The 27,585-nt window shown below is 43.6% G+C and overlaps 2 long non-coding RNA genes across 2 annotated transcripts in view; one reads left to right on the top strand and one right to left on the bottom strand.

The window, feature by feature from the left end:
• The window catches only part of LOC121143211, a 585,525-nt gene that overhangs the window by 484,317 nt on the left and 73,623 nt on the right, over positions 1–27,585 (top strand). The window lies entirely within an intron of this gene.
• LOC121143212 lies at positions 702–27,585 on the bottom strand. Its single transcript, XR_005880400.1, has 3 exons — positions 27,259–27,585; positions 26,332–26,368; positions 702–1,426 (listed from the first exon to the last, which is right to left on the bottom strand). It is a non-coding gene; the product is annotated as an uncharacterized LOC121143212 (long non-coding RNA).

The raw sequence follows: 27,585 nt of genomic DNA, 5'->3' as shown, positions 1-27,585 counted from the left end.
CCATGGTCTTAGATGACCCCTGGGAAAGGATCAGTCAATCCAGGGGGCGCGACCCACAGGTTGAGAACCAGTGGTTTACACTCTACATTGGCTTCTCCTGTGCTGCCTGTGATGGTGACCCTAAGGATTGCCAGCCAGATCTTGATATGCAGTAGTTACTACGTATTCCCTCAAAACCAGAAGTGATCTCTGAGAAAGCTGAGCGACTGAATACCGTCTCTACAGTATACCAGACAAATGCTGTTTTGCAGCGGGAACTCACGTGGGCAGAGATGACCTACCGTGGGGCTGGAGGGTCAGCGTCCCCCTTAGCACCCCAGCCCTTACCAGGTGCTCCACAGCACCTGCTGCTCGACTGATCAGCCTTAGCAGACCCTATTATTTCTAAAAGATGGCATTTTCCAGACTTTCCTGATCTACAATGAAACGTGCGTTTTTCTTAAAGCGGTGGAAATAGAATAATTCATATTGCGAGGGTATTTACTAGCAGCCAGACCCTCATCTTGCTCTCCGGGGCTCTGCTAATCACCTATTTCAGAAGCCATTAGCCTCTGTGGCTCTAACGCACTCTTCACAGAGCCCCTGTGCGCCTTTGTGTTCCTAGGGGAGGAATGGTGTGTGCAGGGTAACAGACCTGTGTTGACCAAGTCAGAAAGTCTTTGATACACAAATAGTGTATTAAATGCTTTTATTTGATAGTGTTGAAATTAAACAGTGTGTGGAATTCCTTCCCGGGTATAGGAGCATGTAAAACCTTTTTGAGAATATGCCTGTTCTTTCAAACGTTTAACATTTATGAGACGCAGTCCTATAAGAAAAATGCGCATTGAAATAATATAATAATCAAGGCTTAGCCACTTGCAGAAGGCCAGTGGGAGCCGAGTTTAACTTATTGATTTTAGAACTACACCTAAAAGGGGGGGGGATATTGCCTTTACTGTTTTCAGATAATAATGACTGTTGTTGCAAATTATAAAATTTAATTAGCTATATAAATGCCAGAGGAACAAATGGTTTGCCATTGTCTTGATATCTTTCCAGAAATTAGTCTTTTAAAATAAATTTGCCATATTAATCATCTAAAAATATTTTTGATCACTGAATTAATGGTTTTAGGGCTGTTTTCAGGTACTCATTGCTATAGGTGATTGCTTCTTAATTACTACATGCGCTCTCTATTCACTCATATTAATTCATGTTTGCTGGCACAGTCCCAAAGGCAGCCTGCCCTGGATCTTCTAATTACTTCTATAATTGAATTTGCCCACTCTTTCTAACCTATTTTTTAAACTGACTGTGTTTGTTCCAGGTTTATTGTGTCTTTTTGTGTCAGTTCCCCGCAAGCAGAATGTACATTGATTCTTTCCTCCTTTCTCATTAATTTTCAAGAGCTTGGCCGCATGTCTGCTTTTTCAGTCTGTCAGACCTATTGCAAAACGGGGAAAAAAGGAAAAAGGGGAAAAAAGGACTTTTATTATTAAAGGTTAGGTAAAATAGACTGAAGTTAATTAATTCATTAGTAACTCTGAGCCAATTACTGAAGCCTTCTCTTATTTATATACTTGTTAACAAGGCAGAAATGAGAAAGGCCAATTACGGGCACATGTCCTTCAGAAGTTCAGCCACCTCCGTGCTTATGCTCTCGGTGATACCTCTCCAAAAGCTCCACGTACGTATCAGATGTGTGAGGTCACTTAAAATAGTGTTGGGACAGGGACAGCTCTCCACCCATCCTCCATCAACACAGCTGAAGGATTTACCCCATCTATACATCTTAATATGCCTAACACTTAAACTGATTTCTCTTAAAATTTTCCCAAAGAGTCTTGCTTAGCCTTAGGCAATTACAGAAATAAAATTGATTTGATGGGATTTTTATTTACATAAATGATTTTTAAAAATCTATCTTATTTGCTATGACACTTTAATTCTTGAATTGGAATAACTAATTAGCAGGTTCATACAACAGAGCCTTCCAAATATGCTCTGCTTGATTTTCATGGCATATACCAAAGCTGTACGTGGAAAGGCAACTTTTTCTAGATTTTTCTAAATAATCAACAAAAGGAAGATTTCACTATTCGTAGGGGCATAGTCCACATGGTGATAGTACTTGCTCTGCCTTGCCTGGGTACCTGGCTAATGTCTCACCGTGCTTGCTCTGCCTTGCCTGGGTAGCTTGCTGATGCCTCCTCAGTGCTCGCTTTCTCCTGTCTGGACAGTTCACTAATGGCTCCAGCGTTATGAGGCGAGGAGAAAAGGATTAAACACGCTCCTGCCCATCTGTATTCTATTCACACATTTGTGCCAGCATGGAGCCAAAGAAAAATCAACGAAAAGTCAATTGACACTAACGTTTCAATAAACGTACTGGTTTTTGGAATGAAAACCAAAGGGCATCATGGGGATTTTTTTTCTCTTTTTCACTTTATATAAACAAAGCTTATCATGGTTAAATGACACTGAAAAAAAATCTCATGGTTCCTAAAGTTTTGACTTTTACCTGTCCTAAGTATATTAAAATGTGGTCGGTTGGTTTTGCATCATAACAATTATAAAGTGTCACAAGAGAACAGTCTCAGCAGATGGCTTAACCTGGGTCCTTAATTCTTGAAAAGACAAAGTTTAACGATCAATGGACTACTTGCTCCAGAAACTATTTTCTTCTGTATGCAGAGCAAATACTGTCTGTGTTCTACCCTCTCCTGTTGATGGTTAGCTATTCTATGCTTTTCACTTTCTTCCCCAAACTTAAATAATTTGTGACTTTTTCTCTGCTGAGTGAATGGCTAATGCATGATAGTCACTGTGTTTTAAGTACTTTGTAGCCCGAGAACCTCAGCGCACACAGATTCTCTGCAAATGTTTGTCAAAAGACAGACAAGGAGCCCAAGTGGCCTGCCCCCCTTAGTTCCTTCAGCATTAAATGTGCCGCCCTCCGACTCCCGTCCCTTAACCCCCCACACCTCAGGCCTTGGTGGAGTAAAGAATCTCTTGCTTTAAAAATATCCATCAATGTATCTTGATTTTCTTCAGTAAGTGCCCTAAATTGGTAGCAAATGTTCCATTATTTGTTCACTATGGAGCCATCCCTCTTCCAAAATAAAAAAATCTATACTAATTTTTCATCAAATCAACTGTTTTTCATTTTTAAAATTACTATATGAGTTTTAAAGTGTGTGTGTGTGTGTGTGTGTGTGTGTGTGTGTGTGTCTTTACCAATCTCAGATATGTTGCTTTGGACCAGGACCACACAGGCCCTGGCTACTCTGCTTGCTTCCTTGTCTAACGCAGGCTGTGTTTTCATAAGCACCATGTAAGCCAGAAATAAGCGTCCTGACTCCAGCACTCGGAGTGAGGGGTTTTTCACTTGCTAGTTCTTCCTTGCTAGCAATGAGCCAATAGTCTTGCTAATTTGTGAATGTCGTTGGGGCTTTCTTTATATTCCTCCTCCCTCCCTTCCTTCCCCCCTCCCTTCCTGCCTCCCTCCCTTCCTATTCCCCTTCTTCCTCCTCCTCTTCCTCCTTCCATTATCTCTCCTCACTCCTGAAATAAGGTGGTTTCATACACAAGATATATTGGCACCTAGTGTCTCATTTGATTCCTACAGACCAGATGTTATACAGAGAAACAAACTGAAATTCACAGTTAAACTGAGGCACCCAGAGCCTCCCTGTGAGATAAATAGATCATTGGTTTCCTTTTCAGAACGAAGTTCCCCCTTGATGAGAGGAAATGGCCTAATGTCTTAATGTGTTCTCAGGTGGGTTGTGTATAGGTCATTAAATTAAGAAGACGTGACCTTGTATAAAGTACCGCTTTTCAAACTTCACTGTACACATAGGGCCCCTCACCCTGGTGAGGAGAAGTGCTGGTCTTCCCAGCCCCGTCAGGGCTGCCAGGCAGGCCTTACCTGTGTAACGTAAGTCTGCTTACTATAGAGCTGAAGTGCTACCATTCAAAGTACTTGCTCCTTGAGTTTGTTCCCGGGACCCTGGGCACTCTACGTCTTAACTGAGCATAGTGTTCCTTTGTGGCATCTCAGTGGAAGCCAGCTGGCCTTGGGAAACTGACTGTCAGTGAGTGAATCTGTGTCTACTCCATGCCCATTCCCTAGCCTCCTCACCGTGTAACTTTCCAGTGAGCTCCAGCGTGGAGAGTCACGTACAGACTCTGCCTTTGACCTGAAACCTTCAGTGCACCAGCCACTGTATCCCTGCTACACCCTCCTGTCCCTGCTTCATGCCTGAGCCTGCAGTCTGGGCTTCCTGGCTTCTCCCTTGTTCCCACTGTCCCCTCAGGCCTCTGTCATGGCTACAAAAATGCTACCACTCAGTCGCTCAGGCTCTGGGGAAGCATGTTTCCTGGAGGGAGAGGACGGATAGCAGGAAACATGTTTCCTCTATCCGTCCTCTCCCTCCAGGAAACTCACACGTATCTGGGTAGAAACCCCATGGCTTCTTTTTGTATTATAACTGAGATTCTAGTGTTTCATATACCTGCCTCAACTCCATTTTGTGCAGATGGTGTCCAGGTAACGTTCAGGTAACAGTGGAAGGGAACCTAAGACACCCCTCAGTTCTTATGGCTGGTCTATGTGGTTGTAACTAACCCACCTGAGGTTCCTCATCTTCAAAGTGGGAGCCTGTAATACATGCAGCTACTAGGAGGGAATATCGTATATTATAGTTAAAAAAGAAAAGCCTCCCATGGTGCCCAACACAGAGGAACAGCTCATCCCAGTGGAACTGAGTGGATCTCAAGTGGCTGTTTACTCCCAGCACAACTCAGACGTTCATTCTGCGTGAACCCTGAACCGAAGCCCAGCCCCTCCCCCGTGTGCATTTGACCATTTTCCTTGCTCTGTGCCTGCCGCTACTGAGTCTGAGTGCGGTATTGCCAGTTCACCTATCTTGAAATTTAGGTCTGTTTGTTCACCTAGCTGGAACCAATATTCAGTGATAATGCCATGTTAAAAAGAAGCAGGAACACTGCTTTCAGGGCTGGAGGGGAGATTGAGAGCTAAAAGCACTTGCTGTTCTAGGTACCAAGATGGCAGCTCACAACCATCTCTACCTCTACTTCCAGGGAATCTGACACCCCCTTCTGGCCTCTGTGGGTGCCACACACCACACACACACACACACACACACACACACACACACACACACACACACACACGGTGCATATACATACATACATACATACATACATACATACATACATACTTGTAGGTGCAACGTTCATACATACAAAACAAAATGTTTTGCTGTTTGTTTGTTTTTCCCACACAGGGTTTCTCTGTGTAGCCCTGGCTGTCTTGGAACTCACTCTGTAGACCAGACTAGCCTGGAACTTGTAGAGTTCCACCTGTCTCTGCTTTCTGAGTGATGGGATTAAAGGCGTGCACCACCACGCCCAAGGAATAAAATATTTTTTTAAAAAACATTGATCTCAGAGAAAGCCAGGGTTTGACTCTGTCCATCTCTTTTTGGGGAATTATTCAATCTTTACTGTGATAACCTCAGGACTTACAGTCCAGTGGGTTGTTTTATTTTATTTTGTTTTTATTTCTTTGAGTTTGGGGAGGAGGATTTGAGGCAAATTTTCAGTTTATAGCCCAGGATAGCCTATAGCCTGTGGTCGATCCTATCGTCCTAGCCTTTGGGTGCTGGGATTATAGGAGTGAACTCAGCTGAAACCATTTTCACTAGAGGAAAATATAAAACAAAACTTTATAGAAATGATAGTGTGTTGTTCCTGCAGCCCCACAAATTACAATGTTATCACAGGACAAGAATGACTGTAAATACCCTAAATATCCCTCCTTATAAGTCAAACCTATGTATTTCAATATATAACTAAATGCCTTATACTTACATTTAATCTAAATATATGCTTGATGTCTAATTACTTAATTATTTTACGTACAAAAGTTTTGATGAAGTGTTTTTATTTTAATTGCTAGCAAGATATGCTTTTTAAAAATTTTGTAAGTGTGTATGCTGGTTTTGGAAGTGTACATGTGTGTTTACATGTGTGTGTGTCTATGCAGGCAAATGAATACAGAGGCCAGAGGAAAGCCTCAGGTGCCATTCCTCAGGCACTGCCTGCCTTTGTTGTTGAAACAGTCTCTCACTGGCTTGGAGCTCACCATTGCTCTGCAAGCACGAAGATCTCAGTTCGATCCTGCATTGGGCAAGTAGAGGCAGGTAGATTCTAGAACTAAATCTTCAGCTAATCCTGTACTTGAGTTCCAGACCAGAAAGAGACCCTATTACGTGGACAACACACACACACACACACACACACACACACACACACACACACAATTTGCATATAGTGCACACATACATACAAAACGGAAAATAGGAAATAGGCCAAATCCTGTTTTAATAAGGGTGTGTATGGAAAGAAAATTAACTGCCTGTATTGGGTCCATTTTTCCAGCCTGCCAATAACATTTGTGCTGAGTCTCTAGAGAGCCCCCAAACAATGGCTCACAGAGCCTAGAACAGGAAGGAGCTGAGTTCTGAGCAAGGACCATTCTGCATAAGAGGAGTGCGTGCTTAGAGGTGCTACCGTCTCCCGTGCAAAGGGGAAAGCCCGGGAACTCTGACTCAAGTATGTAAGCACCTTATGTTTCTCTGAATTTGCGGATCTTAATTGCTAGAAATATTTTTATGAAACCATTCTGTGCTGCCTTAAGCTTTGTGGGATCTGTGTGCTCATTCTCAAATCTCAACTTACGCTGTAGCTTTGAAACATCTTGAGCTATTCAAACGAGAAGAAACTGCCTGTTGTTTCCAAATGGAACAGCCAGCCAAGCAATGTGGGAAACAAAGGTCTTATTTTATGTGAGGGGGGAAAATGTTCCTTTTCATTATAAGCTAAAATAAGAATTGACTCCAGGACAAAGAGAGAAACAGACGCTGGAAGGCGCAGTGGGGAAGCTGCCCACAGTCAAGAGTGAGCCGAGACTCTTGGCACTTTGGCCCACGAAAACCGTCTCACGAATGATGAGATCTGGGAGAGGATCCTGGAAACTTGAGTTCTCAGCCTCGAGAAGGAGACGTTTAGTTCTATGTTATGCAGTATAAACCCACATTTAGACATACTGTGTCCCACGGAGAACACTGGAGCCTTCAACTACTGCTCACTCCATGTGACCTTTGCATGACCCTGGGCAACTGAGGAGCCTCTAGGGACCTGCTTCTTGAGACCTCCTCAGCCTATATCTGTTAAAATGCATCCTTTCACATTTGGCATCCCTGACAGCAGAACGCTAATCTTACAACTAGTGAGATATCTAAGTTCTGTTGGAAAAAATTATTTGCTTTCTTATAACTGTATAAACTGGAATTGTTAACTCAAGAGGCATGTGAAATAAATTATTGAAATAATTAGTATAGGCATCATGAGGCTGGCAGATGGCTCAGTGGGTTAAGTGCAAGCCTGAGGTCCTGAGTTTGGGTGCCCAGCACCCATGTTTTTAAAAAGTCAGACATCTGTACACCCAGTGCTGGGGAGCCAGAGAGAGTAATGTCCCTGGGACCCGCTGACCAGCCATTCTAACAGAGCTGGTAAGCTCCAGTGTCAGTGAAAGACCCTACCTCAGAAAACAAAGATGGAGCCAGGAGGTGGTGGCACACACCTTTAATCACAGCACTCAAGAGGCACAGGCAGACGGATCTCTGTGAGTTCAAGGCCAGCCCGGTCTATAGTCAATCCAGGACAGTCAGGGCTACACAGAGAAATCCTGCTAAGACGCAAAGCAATAAAAAGGATACCTAATGTCTCTCTGCCACACATGCATGCACAAGTACATACAGTAAGTGAATAAATAATAGATTAGGGACTTGTTTTAATATATGAGTTAAATCACAATGTCAGATCTTACCCCTAAGCCTGGTCCATGACAGATGGCCAGTAGAAAATACTCACTAAGCCAGGCGGTGGTGGCACACGCCTTTAATCCCAGCACTTGGGAGGCAGAGGCAGGCGGATCTCTGTGAGTTCGAGGCCGGGCTGGACTGATAGCCTCTGAAACAACACAGAGAAACCCTGTCTCGTAAAACCCCCCCAAAAAAAAAAAAAAAAAGAAAATACTCACTAATGCTGTACAGTATGAGTCTTGAAATCTCTGGCATTTTCCTCCCTAGGTAGCTATAACTTATATTTGTCAGCAACCTAGAAGCTAATTCCTTTGCAAAATTCCTTGCATTGGCACAACCTTCCTACTGACTTTCATTTGTCAGGCTACAGTAAGGTCCTGAGCTAGCCATGCCACATGGTCAAAATAAAAGTTCTGTGACAGTCCACGATACTGCAGCTCCAAGTGTCTGCTGACAAAAAGCATGGGCAGTGAAATAGCTTCTTGTGGGGCCTGGCCTGTCGTAAGCACCACAGAAATGTTACTAGCAGCAAGCCAAAGTGGTCAAAGGGTTTATGCTGTGAAGCCACACAGGCTGGATTCAAGCCTTGCCTTTCTGTGTTACCTGTGTGTCACCCTAAATAAGTACTTAGCGTCTCCATCACCTCCATTTCCTCCTAAGGCTTGTTGTGCATAAAAGGTGTTGTATGAGTTTGTCATTTGCGGTAGTTTGAATGAGAATGACTACCATAGGCTAGTCATACATTTGGGTATTTGGTTCCCAGTTGGTGAACTGTTAGGAAGGATTAGGAGGTGTGGCCTTGTTGGAGGAGGTTTTGAAACCTCTGAAGCCCGCACTGAGCCCAGTCTCAGTCTGTCTCTGCCTCGGGTTTGTGGATCAGGTGTAAGCTGTCTGTCAGCTACCGCCCCAGCACCATGCCTGGTACTGCCAAGCTTCCCGCCATGATGGTTATGAACTAACTGAAACTGTAAGTAAGCCCCCAACTAAATGCTTTCTTCTCTAAGTTGTCTTGGCCGTGGTGTCTTTCATAGCGATTGAACAGCAGCAAGACACCATTGTTAAAGAAGTTAGATCTCTCATTTGTTTAAGTTCCAGAGAAAGATCTGAAGTTCCTGGTGCTGGGAAACTCCCATCTGATAAAGGGGACATTCTGTTAACTGTACTTTTCAATCGGATCACTATTATCATCTTAACTCTAAGACTCTTGTTCTGTGTATAAGGCAACTTGAAAACAGTGTTAGGAATACGGCTTTAGGTGGGACCTCAATGGATCCCATGGCAGGGGACAAACATGCCATCAGGTAGAACTTACATGGGAATGAAGTTTTATTGGGAAGGGAAGGGAGTGGGGGAAGTGGGGGAGAGAGAGAGAAAATGAGAGAGGGGGGAAGGGAGAGAGGAGAGGGAGAGAGACAGAGAACAACAGAGGTCTATCTGCCTCCTCAGCAAGATGACAGAAAGCGGGGGGGGGAGGCAAGTAGAGTTTGCCTCTTAAAGAAACCTTTGCACCCATGTGCAGACTATGTAGCAGCCATAGGACCCTGGGCTGGCCAGGGCATTGCCTGAGTGCATTCTGCCAGGTGACAGGGCAGGCCAGCATAATGCCTGAATACCAACAAACAGTTCTTCCGACATGCTTGCAATGGTGTGCCTAGTTTACAAAGCTGGCCCATGCAGCAGCAACCATGAGACTGAAAACAACACTGAGCAAGTCAGAGATTGCTCCTGGCCGTCTCTTCAGTGTCTGCATCAGACCGCTTTATCATGACTTGAAACTCCATGTAACATGGACCAGTGTGTGCTCAACAAAGGGTCATTAGGACAACTGCATGACAACCAAGCTGGCCTCCAACTCACAGATGTCCACCTGCCTCAGCCTCCTGAGTACTGGAGTTAAGGACACCCATCAACCCACTCAGCCAAGCAACAGAAATTTCAGGAGGGCCTCCCTGCAATACTTGGCGGTCGCAATCTGCTGTTGTGACCTTAAGCATGATCACTGCCCTTGACCAACCACGACTATCAAGCTTATGTCTCGGAGTGTTGAGTTGGAATGTAGCTTTTGACTTGCTGGCCATGCAGTCCACCCACAAAACCACTCCAAGTGAGGTCCAGCTCACCTGTAGTTGATCATTATGTAGCAACTCACCTGAAGGATCACAATCAGGATTTTTTTTCCAGTTTTTTGGGGGGTAGATTGGTTGGTTGGTTGATTGGTTGGTTATGGTTCTGGTTTGGTTTTTGTCTTTTATTGTTTTTATTTCTTTTTTGTTTTGGGGTTTTGTTTTGTTTTTGTTTTGTTTGAGACAGGGTTTCTTTGTGTCAATAGCACAAACTGTCTTGGAACTCATTCTGTAGACCAGGCTGGCCTCAAACTCATCTACCTCTGCCTCCTGAGTGCTAGGATTAAAGGCATGTACCACCGACAACTGGCTATTTCTTTTTCAGTTTTATATTTTCTTTTCTCATTTTTTTTCTATTATTCAAAACCCCTACCCCAAGTATCGATAGGAAGAGACCATAGCAGAATGTGTTAAAATACTGTTGTTCAACTTTTTGGCCCTAAGACCCAAGTCTGTTATCACCCAATAGAGCCCAAATGTTCACTAAGATTGTGACATGAGGGCTGGGTGGTCCTTTATTCTGTTGCTCTGCCATCTACAGTATTTCTTCCAAGGTTACCTTTAGCAGGGAAAGCAGGACCCGAAGAAGCCTGTTAGGAGCAAGTCCTGGAAAGAGTCTGTGAAATGCCTGGCCCAATCCATAGACTAACACAAAACCTCGAGTCCCCTGAGTTTGAAGATGACTAGGAAGTGGCAGCTTTTCAAGGGCCCAAGAAGAAGGAAATGTAATAGTGTGAAACTTCTGACTAGAATACACAACCATTTTATAAAGTCATTAGAGTTAGCCCAGGGCATCAGAGAAGTTAGAGGTTACACACACACACACACACACACACACACACACACACACACACACACGCACGCACGCACGCACGCACGCACATGCACACACACATATAATTCCTGGTCATCACCTGACTATGCTGCTCTCTACCAAACGACCTTCTGTGAACTTTAGCTTTAACGGAGCCTTTCTAAGTTTCAAGACTTAACTAGGAGAGACTCTTGGCCCTGAGATGTGATGATGTCAGCCTTGTTATACAATAGGAGCTGGACAAGAAGGAGAAGCCAGCATGGGCTCTGGCTCAAGGATTCCTGGTAGGGAGGATAACAAGGTCATGCATTAAAGAAAGTTTCAAGGTCATCTATTAAAGAGGGAAGAATGGGGCTAGAAGACCCTGTGGGTAAAGTGTTTTCTTTGTAAGTTTGAGAGCCTAATTGACACTCAGAACCCATGTAAAAATCCTGGTGTGTGGCCAGGGAGAGATGCAGCCAGTGCTTGCCCCAGGCCTGACTGCCTGAGTTCAGTTCCCAGGACCTGCCTGGTAGGAGGGAAGCAAGAACTGACTCCAGGGTGTTTTCTGGCATCCACTCACATATGTAGTACACGTGTGTTCACATGCACACACACATTATTCTTTTAAAGGATGATTGTGGTGGCATATCCTAGTGTTGGAAAGACCAGACAGGCAACTCCCCTGTGAATTACTCACCAGCTATCCTAGCCTACTGGGTAAACTCCAGATCATTGAGAGACCCCGACTCAAACACATACAACCAAGGATACTGTGAAGCAATACCCAGGGTTGTCTCTAGCCTACACACACACACACACACACACACACACACACACACACACACACACACACATGTGCATACACATGCATCACATGCATGAGCATACATATTCACATACACACACAAAAGGGAAGAGTCACCAATTGTAAATTTGTCTTCAAAGAGACTTCCAAGTCTCATCATAGCATCTCGGTTAAGGGAAGCAGCCCACGTACCCTAAAACTCTGAGGAACAGAAACAGTGCACGTGTGCGTGTGTGTGTGTGTGTGTGTGTGTGTGTATACTCCTGCACATGTGTGTGCATGTGTGCATGAGTGTGGATGCACATTCGTGAGTATGTTTGTGCATGAGTATGTGTGTGCATGAATGCTCATGTGTGCATTAATTTGTGTGTGCATGCATGAATGTGGTGGGGGGAGTATGGGGCTGTCTGCCTATACATGTATGAGCTCCCAGTCCTCATTTGGGACATGGAAGATGGAATTATTCTGAGGGTAGCAATGACTTGGGTGGTGAAAGCTGATCAGACCGCAGCCCCTGCCTCCACTGTCCAAATGAAGTCTCCAACCTCTTTAGCCTTGCAAGTGTGAGATACGGTGGGAACTGGGCCTGGGCAACCATCCCATGAAATGAGCTGAGTGCCATTCCGTGCAGTGCCCTCAGGGTGTCCAAATGCTCTCAGACAAATCAAGATATTTGGGGCTCAGCATTTTACAGGCCAGTGTTAAAACAGTAGCTGAAGGGACATGCATATGAGTTCACATTTCCGATCTGTCAGAACGCATTCCCTTGGAGCAGTGAGTGGCTGGCTCTCCAGGTTCAGCCCAGCCTCTGCCTCTGTTAGCAGTGCACACTGGGATTCAACCTGATGAACTGCGCAGTACAAAGACAGAGGCTCCACGGACCTCTCTGACTCCACCATATTCTTAACATGAATCTGCCTCATCCACACAAGAATGAAAGACAAGGAGTGATGAAGTCTGGGGGACTCTAGAGCCAAACCTGACCCTGTACAGGCTCAGGAGATAGTTATTCTGATGTGTCTCAGTTTTCTCGTGACTCCAGGGGAGAGGTCAATATCGCTATCTTTTCAAAGATTAAACAATGTGATTTTTGCAACACACTCAGAAAAGCATTTGCACCTAGAAATAGTTCTATTCTTCAGTCAGAGAATGAGGGAAAGAGAGCATAGAGAAGAAAGGGCATAACCCCCAATAGTGAGATGGAGAGCTAGCATGGAGTGACACCATTTGTCTCTAGTCCACAAGCCAACCAAGGAACAGTATCCAAGTGGAGACCACTGCTCAGTCTCCCTGAAGAGTGCTATCTTCTGCATTATGTGTGAAGTACAGCTGGGGTTTCCCCCTCTCCTCTTCTCCCTCCTCTCCCCGTGTGTGTGTGTGTGTGTGTGTGTGTGTGTGTGTGTGTGTGTGTGTGTGTGTACTGGCACTCAAGCTCAATTTCACACTAAGGATTGAAGTCAGGACTTCACACATGCTAGGCAAGTGTTCTACCACTGAGCCCACCCTCAGCCTCTAATTCCTACTTTAACCCACTGAATTCACAAGCCAGAGCCCAGTTTTTGTCAGCAGCCTTGTAGGACACAGCACAGGCACAGCAGGTTGGGAAGAGTAGCTGTGACAAGAGTCACTGCCCCTGGGCTCTGCAGACAGAGTCTGATGTCACTGTTGCTGCCTGAAAACACAAGAAGCCGTTTCCATGTTTCTCTCCCAGCTTCTGCTCAACAATACACTAGTAACCTCTGGCTTTAGAAGTCTGCATCACCCCAATCGTAATCTGCATCACCCTAATCTCTGCCTTCATCTTCACACAAGATCCACTTCCTGATGCAGATCTGGATCCAAATTTCCCCTTGGGTAAGGAAATCATTCACAGTGACTCAGAAGGGTAGAAACTACAACGTAAGTGTGGTCTCATTTTAAATGAATGCACGTTGCACAACCCTGTTATTAAAGGTCACAGTCTGAGATATTAGGGGACTAGGGCTTGAGTACATAAATTTGGGATGGGGAAGACACAATTCAAACCATATGATACTGTCCTAACCACTGAACTGTGTCCCCTTAACGTGCAAAAGCAGCCATCTGAAACACAGACAGAGACGGACATAACAGCTCACACCTGCAATCCCAGCACTTGGGAGACAGAGACAGGAGGATTGCTCCAAGTCTGAGGCCAGCCTGGTCTACATCGGGAGTTGTGGGCGGGCTAGAGCTGCTTAGAAAGACACAGAAACACTTGATGCTGCTGCACAGGCTCCAGTTCAGTCCCCAGTGCCCACATGGTAGCTCAAAACCATCCGTAACCAGTTGCAGGAGACCAGACATCCTCTTCTGGTCCTCTCCTGGCCTCCATGGGCACCAGGCATCCACATGATGCACATACACAAGCATAAAAACACTCACTTACATAAAATGAAATTTAAAAAAAGAAAAGAGGGGAGATAGGGATGGAGAAAGGAAGGAAGGAAGGAAGGAAGGAAGGAAGGTTATACATACCAATCAGCCAGTTGTCATTCTGTTTAATAACAAAGCTCCCACAAAGGAAGCATCAGGCTACAGGCAGAAGTGCACATGCCTCACAGCCTCATCTTTGGTCTTTGGCATAGAAAAAGAAAAACAGAAACTTTTAGGTGTAGCTGTTTTATGTGTTGTGTTCTGGTCATAATGGTTTACATTTAAGCCTTCATATTGTATCTCTGCATTCAGATATCTGAATAGTTACAATTAAGCAGCTCCCGCCAGTTTTCTAATGATGACCCAGGTAATCCGCACACAGTTTGTTTGGTGGCTGCATCGGAGAGAAAGATGTTTGCACTTAGCATTGTACTACACACTTGAATATTGAATACGAGTATATCAAGCACTGACCGTTGCTTTTGAGCTTCCTACATTGCTTTTAATATGCACGCACATTTGTCCTCAGGAATACATACGTTTTCTTCTGTGGAATTAACATTCTTGGTTGCCTTCCATGGTCTGTATCAGGCTGTGCGCAGCTAGCCCTAGCTAACACAAACTTTATCTCCAGGGTCTTCCACTGTTCTAGAATATACAGAAGGAACATCAAGACCATACGTGCTTGTCTTCCACTGTTCTAGAATATACAGAAGGAACATCAAGACCATACGTGCTTGTCGTCCACTGTTCTAGAATATACAGAAGGAACATCAAGACCATACGTGCTTGTCTTCCACTGTTCTAGAATATACAGAAGGAACATCAAGACCATACGTACTTGTCTTCCACTGTTCTAGAATATACAGAAGGAACATCAAGACCATACGTACTTGTCTTCCACTGTTCTAGAATATGCAGAAGGAACATCAAGACCATACGTGCTTGTCTTCCACTGTTCTAGAATATGCAGAAGGAACATCAAGACCATATGTGCTTGTCTTCCACTGTTCTAGAATATACAGAAGGAACATCAAGACCATACGTGCTTGTCTTCCACTGTTCTAGAATATACAGAAGGAACATCAAGACCATACGTGCTTGTCTTCCACTGTTCTAGAATATACAGAAGGAACATCAAGACCATACGTGCTTGTCTTCCACTGTTCTAGAATATGCAGAAGGAACATCAAGACCATACGTACTTGTCTTCCACTGTTCTAGAATATACAGAAGGAACATCAAGACCATACGTACTTGTCTTCCACTGTTCTAGAATATACAGAAGGAACATCAAGACCATATGTGCTTGTCCAATTCCTTGGCCTGAAGGCCACCTGAAGCTAAGGATAGCTATGAGTACAGTTCAACAAAAATTAAAAATTTATTTAAGACTTGAAATATTTTTGCCATTTTTCTTTTCCTTTCTTTTTCATTCTTTCTTCCTTTCTTTTTGTAACTTAATTGCACTGTTCTCAAGTGTGAACTTTGTAGATGATAATCTGGTCATTGTATCTTAGTGTCACAAAACTGGATACACCTGCATCAAAGAGCAGACTTCAAGCACCGTTCTAAAGAGTTGCATATACCAATCATTGGGAGAAATGGCTTCCTTCTCCTCCAGTGCACAAACAGTATACAGAAGACAGAGTTTTTACTCCTGCTACCTTCAATGGAAAGAGTAAGAGGCTCCACACACACTGGACCATGGGCATAAGAGCAGTTGAAATAGCTTTCATAGAAACACTAAAAAGGCTATGCCCTGAAGTAATGCTATCAATCAGGCTATGCATGACCTAGATTTTGCAAATGTATCAGAGGTCATAGTTCCATTTAGACTGATGTCAGTTAGAGATTAGCTATATCCTTTAATAATACATTGATGGACTACTGTATTCTGAACATTCCTCCTTTGGGTATAGAGGTACCCAGATTCAGAGCCAAGGTCTGCTCAAATCCTGAGGGAACTGGTGAGTGTGTTATACAGAGCTATCTCATTAGGGATGAAGGATGGAATGAACCTACTTGAGATGTCAGAGTTAGATGCTGAGGCTCATTTGGCTTCGACAGAGGTTGACCTAGGTAACTAGCTCGCTTACTAGGACTGACCTAGGATATTTAGAATCTGAAAGAAATACCCACTGGAGGGTTGAGAGATACTCCAACCAGTAAAGTACTTACAGTGCAGACATGAAGACCTGAGATCTAGCTCTAGCAGTCATGTGAAAAGCTTGGTGTAAGGCTGTAGTCATTATTCCTGGTGCTACATTCAGGGGTCAGGCAGATGCCTAAGTTCATGCGTTTGAAAGTCTAGCCAAAATGGAAGGCTCCAGGCTAAGTGGGAGACTCTGCTAGATGGTTAATGAGAAAAGTGAAAGCACCTGCATCAGTGAATGCCTGCACATGTGAGCTTGTGTGTGCATGCGTATACACACACACACACACACACACATGCACACACACACACGCACACACACATACACACAAGATCAGGCTCCCCTCGGGGGCTTGTGTAGAGACTTTCAAACACTACATATGTTTTCTTCTGCGGAATTAATATTCTTGGTTGCCTTCCATGGTCTGTATCAGGCTGTGCGCAGCTAGCAATGAGTGTGCATGAAATAGTACCTAAAATGTCAAGTTTATGCGGCTTTGAATTTTTAAAGAATTTTAAATCTAAAGTATCATAATTAAAAAGCAATTATAGTGTGTTGGGGGGAGGTCCAATAATTCTGTGATTCCTAATTAATATGACTCCAACCTTCAATAATGCAAGCCCAAAGCTGCACCTGCAATGAATTATGTAACTAAGAACAGTTGACTTTGGACTCCTGAGATAAGATTCTACACATAATAATAGCCATCACTAACCGGCATAGGGCTATGGCATTCAGGAGGCTGAGGCAGGAGGCAGGAGTCTCTGAAGTTCTAGAATGGCCTGGGCTACCTTGCAAGATCTTATCTCAAAAACAAAATATAAAAACAAGAAACCAGGACTGGAGAGAGGGCTCAGAATTTAAGAGTGATGTCTCTTCTTCCAGAGGACCCAGATTCAATTCCCAGCACCCACATAGTACCTCAGAACCACCTGTAACTCCAGTTCCAGAGAATCCAACTGTCCCTCCTGGGCTCTGTGAGTACATTCATGTGGTGCATAGATAAGCATGCAAAACACTCATACACATTTAAAAAAAAAGCAGGAAACCACCACTAAACTGTTTTAATTGGAAACTCTCAATGCTATTCTCTTTGCCATACTGGGCATTAAAGTTGGCAAGTGCTCTGCCACTGAACTGCATCCCCATATTTTATTGTTTCTTCAATTTACTCGTCTTCATCTTAAGGCAGTGTCTCACTAAGCCCAAGCTGGCCTTGAACTCACCCTGCGGCTAAGCAAGCCTGGAACTTGTGATTCTCTTGAATAGGTGGGACCACCAGCCTGTGGCATCAGATCCGGCCTAGAAATTCTTCAAAATCTCTTTTTTGGTCTAACATTTGGAAGCTTACTTCCTGTGCTAAGAACTGTCTGCATGTTATGTGGTTGTGCAATTTCTCAAAGTCCTTTCTTCATTCACTTCAATACAGGGAAAGATTTTGCATCTCCCCAGAACTAAACAAGAGGACAGAGCTAAATGACCTTTTTCTTTCTTTTCAACACTTTGCAAACTTATGCTAGGCAATGAAGCACTAGACCATGTCAATAAAGAATATTGACAACATTAATGACGATGGCAATGATGATAATGATAAATTATCATAATGGTCTTCTTATTCTAAGCATGGGGCTGAAGCCCAATGATGAAGCCTGTCTCCCAAGATCAGGGCCTCCACAATCAGAGGAGGGGCTCCTCCCTTCTCCCCTCTTCTTCAAAGCAGAACAAATATCACTAATGTCCTCCTCACCGGGGGGAAAACCACACTGGCCCATTCAATGGCCAATTAGAATAAATTGTAAATTAGAACAAATATGATAGGTAATACAAAAATCAAAAGCTCTCCAAAGAAATGGAACAAAAAGCTGAATAAATAAGCTTAACACTCCATTGTTTGTGGGGGAAAATGATGAAATTATCATCAAAATATTCTACAATTTGAAAAGAAAGAAAAATTTTTGTGTAAAGAGATTTTGTAAGAAAAAAAAAACAACTACCTAGAAAAGTAAGACTTAAGATTAGCATTAGTTTTTGTCAAAGGGCTGTTCGTGTTTTTCCATTAGGAGATAAAATTTATGCTTTCTGCGTGTCTCATGAAGCCAGTCAATCGAAATTTGTCAAGCTAACCCATATTTAAGGGATTGTTTACATGAGGATTTGGACATACATGATCTGTCCCCACCCTGTTTCCAAGGGCTATCTGATCACCCAGAGTCTGAAACATTGAGGTGAAAGGTGTTCTTTGAAAGCAGTCTTAGGGATGCAGGCTCACTGCATAAATACTACACGTATTAAAACTAAAATTCTGGTCCCAAAACTGCATCCCTGTTTCCCCGTGCGAACTCTGGGTAGGTTGTCTCCACACTCAATGACACGCGTCCCTGGAACGCAGGGAGGGGGGTCTTCATTTGGCCAGTGTAGCTTTCAGACAACCCCTTCTTTTATTGATTTGTTGTCCCCTGTCTCTTTTCTCCTTCTTTTGTTTCCTTATCATAGCTTCAGGTTATTACGTGTGAGGTATTGATGGGGATGGATGCTTCTGGTCGATGGCTAGCTAATGCATCCCTAATCCTGCTATTGTTGCAGAGTTATGCTTTACTCTGCTCTCTGATGGGGGAAAGGAGCAAAGCTGTTGATCCTAGTTTTATTTGTCGCAAACCCATCCATCAATCAAGCACACGCATGTCTGAATGCCGAATGACATGTGGGTCTCAGCTGAAAAAATTCGATAACACTGTGTTGTCAGGTCTCTCACTCCTTTTTTTTTTTTAAATAAGAAATACATTTGACTGAAATAGATAAGCAAGCACTCCTAAAGACCTGAAGAGAGAGTGGCATATAGGCAGAAGAGGCTGTATATCTTTGGTATTAATGATACCTATGAGTAAATAAAACAGGAGAGGCAGCTACCCTGGAGACATACAACACCTTAAGGCTGGGTTGTGTTTAAGGCTTGTCTGTCATTACTTCCAATTTTCAAATGTTAGCTAGCCATTTCACAGTTAGCTACCCTGGTTAAAATGCATATCAGCTAGCGAAGATAGTGGTTCTAGAAGAGAACAATATAGACAGTCCTTATTTGTCAAGTACGGTAGATAAATATCATGGAATACTTCTATGTATGTATGAGCTCATATGTTCACAAGTGTCTCCTGTTATGAGTGAAAGTACTGGGCTGGGGTAAAGCTTTAATTATTTTAAACTGGAAATATATATGCATGTCATTTTAATAGTGACTTAACTTATAATTACAGACTCAAAAATGGATTCTACGGGCCCCTGCTATTCAACTTACTAAATTAGGTACTTTAATACATTACGAAAGCCTGTCTTTCCTGTTATGTCCAATATTCTATTCATGGTTATTTCAAGATAATTGCATTTGGAAACAGTTAAACATTAAAAAAAAACAAGGCGAGTATAATATAATTTTAGAAGCAAAAGTAATCAACAAATCAGAACATTTTAAAAAGCCATTTTATGCCTTTGTCATCATATGTTACAGAAATGGTTTTTAAATGACCTTAGACAGCCCATAAGAAAAGCTACAAAAAGAGTGGGGAGCTGGAGGACGGGAACATCGTCTGTAACCTTGACTGTCCTGCACCTTACCAGTCAGCCTGCTTCCTGTTCTGCTGAGGGGCTGAGCAGATCAGTGAGGGCGCCTTGGGCAGTTCCCCACAGCCAGCCGCCCTGCTCTGAGGAGATGTCCTGCAGTAGAAATGCTTCCTGTTGACTGTCGCTTCCATTGATTGAGCAGAGCTGGAATTGAGTCCACGGCACAGCGGCAAGAGTAGGTACCTCCTACTCTTGAGTCCCCGACATGGAGTGACTCTTGAAATTCTGTGAGAGCCCCCCAATTTAAAGCCATGGTGAGAGCCAGGGGGAAGAGGGGAAGAACAGATATCAAGTTTACTTTCTAAATCTCCTGTGGTTTTGTGTCTCTTTAGGTTTGGTTTTTGGTTTTGTTTTTATTGAAGTTTTGGGAAGTTGCTATTTTTGTCCAACTGGTTTTTTTGCTTGCTTGTTTGCTTGCTTGCTTCCTTACTTTGGTGACAGGGTCGCAATATGTAGCCCTGACTAACCTGGAACTCTCTGTATAGACCAGGGTGGCTGAGGGCTTTCAGAGATCTGCCTGCCTCTGCTTCCTGGATGCTGGAATTAAAGGTGTGTGCCACCACACCTAGCTATAGTTGGTCTAAACCTAGCTCAGTATGGGGGCATATGCCTAGAATTCTAGTATTCACGAGACTTGCAAGTTTAAGGACAGCCTGGGCTACCTAGCAAGATGCTGCCTCAAAAAGCAAAGACAACTGGGCTGAGGGTTAGAATGCTTGGAGCCCTGAGTTTGCTCCCCGAAATGCATGACCTTGCACACCTATAATCCTAGCACTCAGAAAGTGGATCGAGGACCAGAAGTTTAAAGTTTCCCTTGGTTTTCTGCATGTCTTGCTCTACTTCACAGTGACCTGGAGGCTGCTGTGAGTTCTGATTCTATTTTTAATAAGCATCTGAAGCTATCACAGGGATTTGGTAAGGACTCAAGTTTCCATGGGTGGCTGTTCCTGTTGATACTACCTAACAGTTACATCACACACAAACTATACAAACACACACAGACACACAGACACACACACACACACTACGCAAACATAACACATATATTATACACACATGCCACACACACCATATACATACATATACATACCACACACATACTTGCAAACACATATATGCATCATATACATACCACACACCACATAAACTACACATACACCATACACATACACACCACACGCGCATATACATACACAAGCACACACCCATACCGTACATGACACACACCATACATACATGGTTCAGTGATTTTTCACTTTAGGAAGTATGTTAGATCGTCCTGTTTCTCCATCAGTGTATTTGCTATGTGTCCATCGTGGATCATATTAATTACACAAGCATGCCTGCTCTTGCCTCCCCTCCGTCCCTCTTTCCAAGGACGTCCTCCATTGAAGTCTACCCTTTATTCTGAGTTAGCTTGTGGCACTTTTCTTTCTCTGGCTAACTATGCCCAACAGGATGAGCTCCTGTTCCATTCATTTTTCTGAAAATGGCATAATTTCACTATTTATGGCTGAATAAGACATTGCACATTGGTGTATACATATACATCTAAACACACATCATATTCTCCGCCTTCTCATGTGATTTCACGTCTTGTGAACAGTGCTGGAGTAAAGCAGGTATCCATGCATCTCTTTCACATGTGGACTTCCTACTCAGGAATGAAATATCTGGGCTTATGGGAGGTTAGTCTGCCTGGTTTTTGAGGCCCAGTTATTGTGAATATTGAGTCTGTGGGTTATAATAACTGTGTTTTAAAGCAGAGTCCAAAATGTTCCCTCCAACAGCTAGCACCTTTAAAAGACATGGGATACAACAGTTTTCCATCAAACAGCCCACTCAGGATTTTTGTGTTAGTGTTTCAAAAATATCAGTTATTTATTTTTATTCTAAATTTTTAACTGTATTTTTTCATTATTTTTAGTACTTTTTTTTTTTAGAAAAAAGCTCACTTCACATGTCAGTTCCCTCTCCCTCCCCTCCTCCCGCACCCTCTCCACCATCCCCCCCAGCCCCCACACTATCCCCATTTCCTTCCACATAGGGGATATCTAGAGTCTGTCATTTCACTCAGGGCAGGGTCCAGGCACTCCCTTAAGAGTCCAGGCTGAGAGAGCATCCCTCTTTGTGTTATGGACATTTGTATGCCAGGGATAAGTATTGATCAACTGCCCAGGACCCCATAGGTTGTCCAGGCCTCTTCACTGACTACCACATTCAGGGGTCTGAATTATTCCCATGCTGGCCTCCCAGCTGTTGGTCTGGGGTCCAAGAGCTCTCCCCTGTTCAGATCAGCTGTCTCTGCTGGTTTGTCAGCCCATTCTTTGCCAATTTGCTCATCGCTCCTCTCTCTCTGTCACTGGGTTCCATGGGTTCAGTTCAGTGTTTAGCTGTGGGTGTTTGCCTCTGCTTCCATCAGTCACTGGATGAAGGTTCTAGGATGGCATATAACGTAGTCGGCAAACTCCTTATCAGGGATGGGCATTTAAGGTAGTCTCTGCACTATTGCTTAGTTTGCCAATTGGTATCATACTTGTAGATTGTCAATTGGTGTCATCTTTGTAGATCACTAGAGATCTCACTGGTGCCAGATCTCTCCTCAAACCTATAATGACTCCCTCTATTATGCTACCTCTCATCCTGTTCTCCCCTTTTCTTCCCCCAACTTAACCTTCTTGCTTCCCCATGACCTCCTCTCTCCTCCTCTTCTCCCCCTCTGTTTTTCCCAGCTCCCACTCCCCTCCCCCCTGCTCCCAATCTGCTCAGGAAATCTTGTCTCATTCCTCCTCTCTGGGGTACCATGCATATCTCTCTCAGGTTCCGCTCAGGATTTTTAAAACAGACTAAAGAAAATGTTTCTCTGATAAAACTTAAAAACTTGAAGCCATCACACCATACTGGTCCAGCCCAGTCTGGTGGATTTCCTAAATTTCCTAAATTCCACCCAACAGTTAAACTGACAAAGAAGCAATCTAGATTAGAGATGCCTGGAAACACTCTTGGGAATTTTTATATATTTAGGGTGTGTTTTATGTTCTGTTTGGATGTTTTGCTTGCATAAATGTCTATGTACAATGTGCAGGCAGTACCCACAGAGGCCAGAAGAGGGCACTGGATCTCCTGGATCTGGAGTAACAGCCGGTTGTGAGCTGCCATGTTGGTACTGGGAACTGAACCTGGGTCCCCTGCGAGGGCAGCCATCGTTCTTAACCTCTGAGTCATCTCTCAAGCCCTCCACTCTGGGAATTTAAATAAACAAAATGCCTTCATATACATAGCTGCTGTGAATGGAAAATTAGACAGAGAAGAAGATCTGGATGATACCTCAGTCCAGATGATGATACTTACAGGGAACAGTAAGGTTTGGAGCAGTTCATGTGGGACAAAAAGATTTTTTGAAATTTTACCACAAAGAAAGAATAGAGGCAGGAGAATGGCTGAAAGTTCAAGGCCAGCTGGTTTACATAGCAAGCTCCATTCTAGCAAAAACTGTATAGAGATACTGTTTCTGAAAACAAAAAGAAAAAATAGGCCAAACATAGTGGCACACACTTACAATCCCAGAACTTGGGAGGTGGAGGCCATTCTCAGCTACATAGTGAATTTGAAGCCAATTTGGGCTACATGAGACCTTGGCTCTAAAAAGTACAGTTAATGACAATATCAATAATAAGAAATGTTTAAGGGGAGGTACAAGTTTAATCAGGTTTAAACATCGCCCATTGTTTTAAAACATTGTGTTACCTACTGATATATATATAGTATTTGTGTTTTTATTAAATCAGTGAAAATTAACTGTAAAAATAAATGAAAGTGGTAAGTCAGCTGAGAAGCCATTGTGGCAGTGTCTAGTAAAATGCAGGACATGCTCTGCTCACTGAGCTGACAGCTCTAGTCACATCTCCTGAGAAACTAGAGCACTCACCAGGGCAAGTTAGGCAGAGGGCACGGTGACAGACTGTGTTAGGAAAACCCTGGAAATGAACTGATGAAACTCTGCAAGAATTGTTCCACAAATGTAATATGGAACTGGGAAGTTAGGAGTCAACCTCTGCTCTATTAAAAACAGCTCCAAAACATATTGCTGGCTGGGGTTGTGGGTAGAAAACAGCATACTTCAATAAGTAATATACACCCATACACACACGCTTGCAAAGCCACACAAAGGCCAGTGGGAAGATCATGCCAATGCTTATTAACCTTTACTGCAAACGGCCCAACACATATAGTTCTAATGGGTTAATAACTAAAATGTGACTTTTTAAATTATTGAAGGGGAATGAGCAAGAACCAGAATTTTATTTAATCTTAGCATGAAACAACTCAAGAAATCACAAAGAAAATTACTGGCTAGTGACATTGTAACAGAAATTAAAAGAAAATTCATAGTGGAGAATTTAAACAGACTCTCATAGAGAAGAGCCATCAATTACATTAAAATGCACCTGCTTGTACCCTAGCTACCCACCTTTGAGAGATTATGCCGCAGAACAGCATAATTGTGTGTGTGAAGCTAACTTCACCACAGTAGTTTACACAGAAAAGGAGGAAACTGGACTCCAAAACAAAGATTATTAAATGCACTGATGTTTCTATATGCTAGAAATACTAGATGGCTCCTATGATGGATAATATTAGTTTTAACCTTTGTGCATGTGTACGGTCCAACTCTACCCTTGAGCTATATCCTCAACCCTAGTAAACCTTCATTAAGTTCACCTGGTAAATCTTTGAGTTGAGTGCCTTATCTCCTTCAGTTCTTTGAAAAAGAAATGATTTCAGGTAGGTAGGACCAGACTTTCCTTTAAACTCATTTTAAAGATGTTAGGTCTGAAACCCAGAGAAGTGAAGCCCCACAGCCTGCAGGTTGGCACTGCTAGGCTGGGGCTCCTGGGTCTATGTGTACTGAAAGATGTTGTAAAGCTCCTACGTAAAAATAAAGGCAGCAGGTAGATGAGATGGCTCAGTGAGGAAAGCCTTCTGAAGAAGCCTGAGTTCAATCTGTGGGACCTACATAAAGGAGAGAACTGAGCACACAGAGTTGTCCTATGACCTCTAGATATGCTTGGGGCACGTGTGCCCACAAACATACAATGATAAATTAACTTAAAGACATCTTTAGAGACAAAGCATGAAAAGAGCCCCATGTGTGAATTTTTGGTGGTAGTTAGAGATATGCCACGCCTGCTTCCTCTGTGCATGTGAACTGTGTGTGTTTTTTATGTTCTTTTTACTGCACTGTGTCTTTTCCTTTTTTTCAGCAAGAGGCATATAATGTGTGTGTGTACTTGCATAGATATTTGGACTTTTGAAAATAAGCTAAAACATAGAATAAAATAATGTGAGAATTTAGAACAATGATTAGTCTTTGTCATTGTGAATGAAGATGGGATTTAGGGTTGAATGAGAATGGGCTTATAGATTTGAATACTGAGTACCTAGTTGCTGCAACTGTTTGGGAAGGATTTGGAGGTGTGGCCTTGTTAGAGGAGGTGTGTCACTGAGAGAGGGCTTTGAGGTTTCAAAAGCCTATGCCATTCCCAGTTGGCTCTGTCTGCTCATGCTTGTGGATGAAGATGTAGGCTCTCAGCTACTGCTCTGGCGCCATGCCTACCTTCCTGCTGCCATGCTCCCTGTCCATAATGGTCATGGACTTTCCTCCTCTGGAACCATAAGCCCCAAATTAAGCACTTCCTTTCATATGTTGTCTTGGTATGGTCTCTTATCACAGCAACAGGAAAGTAACTAACACAAATAAGTATTGGAAATGTAGTATGCTGCCACTTGCAATGCCTTAATCGTGGCCATATATCAGGCATTGGGAGATGTTATGAGTCAAAGCATAGGAAGGCAGCTGTCTTTTATAGTGATGAAAACTCAGTAAATTGCTGAGATTTTGTGAATCATCTTTTGCCCTGTGTGTCAGTGCTCACCTGTAATCCCAACACTCCTCTCAGGAGGCTGAGACAGGAGGATTGTAATGAGGACCAGGCCAGCAAAAGCTACTTAACAAGACTCTGTCTCGATAGATAGATAGATAGACAGACAGATAGACAGACAGACAGACAGACAGATAAGCTAAAATTAAAACACAGAATAAAACTGATCTCTTTCAAGACCCTGTCTTGATAGATAGATAGATAGATAGATAGATAGATAGATAGATAGATAGATAAGTTAAAATTAAAACACCGAATAAAGCTGGTCTCTTTCCAGCGCCTAATTACCCAATGTCACAGATTCTGCTTTCAAGCATTTGGAGTCTCAGTTTTTCCTTGTAAATTGCAGGTTTCTTGACAGAAAGGATGAACAGGGCAAGCTACTGTAACCCTCTTGTCTGCATTTTTCAGAGAGCATCCTTACAAGCACACTGTTTTCAGGCAATGCTGCCCTGGAAAATGCCCCCCTCCCTGGGCTGGTGGCCTGAGCCTGCCAGTTCAATGGATGGAATGTGTGCTTGTCACTTTAGGGGGTACAGCTCTGCAGACAAAGTTACCATGGAGCCCAACCCCCAACCCACCACACTCCTAGCAAGCATACTCACACTGTTTCGCTTCTCTGTATTGCTTTTTGCTTCTTTCCTTTAAAAATGAAAAAGTGGAATCAGGTTAAAACAGGTGTCAGTGGTCTAGGGATGCAGCTCAGTTGACAGAGTACTTGCCTAGAATGTGCAATGCTTTGGGTACCATTCTCTGCAACACAAACACAACCAGCTGTAACGCCAGTTGTGGAGGTAGGAGAATGGGGCGTTCTAGGCTGGCTTAGGTGGGGGAGAGAGAGGGGGGGGCGAGAGAGAGAGAGAGAGAGAGAGAGAGAGAGAGAGAGAGAGAGAGAGAGAGAGAGAGAGAGAGAGAGAGAGAGAGAGAGAGAGAGAGAGAGAGAGAGAGAGAATGGCTCCAGGGTATCAAAGGATCCTCTCAGTCCTGCGGTCTAAATAGAAGCTTGAGCTGTAACTCAGAGATCCTGGTTCCTCCTGCCATAGAGCTTTTGACTGGATGAGGCTTAGTCTTGTTCCCACAGGGAGTGGAGGACAAGTGTACAATACAGAGGTTTTGCCCCGAGACAATGGCAAAAGAAGGGAAGGACAAGGCAGGTCCCACAGTTGTGGCTTAAGGTGGCAGGAGCTCCAAAAGTCACAAGGCCATTCTTTTCTCCCTTAAGCACAAGTCTGTCTGAAAGACAGGGCCACAGCCAAGGCTGTTGACTCAGAATGTCACGTGGTAAGGAAGGAGCTCAGGGGAGGACTCCGGCAAGAGACAAGGTCATTTAAATGAAGTGTGATAACTGTTAGCTCACACTAGGGGTGTCTGCTGCTCAGAAGAAAGTGAGGCCTGCCCAGCAAGTGGCCTGGGTGCAGAAAGAGGTGCAGCAGAGTGGAGTGAGTACTGGGAGTGGGAAGCTTCCCTGAGGGGGGAGGGGAAGTAAGGAGGAGGGGAAAGGAAAGCGAAGGGACGGTTAGGAGCCTGCTGACCTCAAGACCCGGTTCACAGATGTCAAGTGTTTCCAGCTGTTGCACAGGAACAAGGCTTCCCCATATGTGCACAGTTCCAACGTCAGCTTGGCTGCCCCTGTGAGCTCTTAGATTTGTCCCATCCTACGAGTTTGAATCTCTAGGGACAAGGGTTGGAAAGAGCTGTTGTAATGAGCTTGCTAGACAAGCCTCTGGAAAATTCAAGGATCCGAACCTGGCCCAGAGACCAAGCATGACACTCGTGACGTGGGGGCCAGTTGTCGACAGAGTTCGTGCTGAATAGACAAACGTTCATTGGCTGAGCAGTATGCGATTGGGAACCTCCTC

The sequence above is a fragment of the Mesocricetus auratus genome, unplaced genomic scaffold (genome assembly GCF_017639785.1).
Source record: "Mesocricetus auratus isolate SY011 unplaced genomic scaffold, BCM_Maur_2.0 Super-Scaffold_100011, whole genome shotgun sequence".
Classification (NCBI taxonomy): domain Eukaryota; kingdom Metazoa; phylum Chordata; class Mammalia; order Rodentia; family Cricetidae; genus Mesocricetus; species Mesocricetus auratus.
Note: the sequence above shows the minus strand (reverse complement) of the source record. Positions and strands in the feature narration are given on the sequence as shown.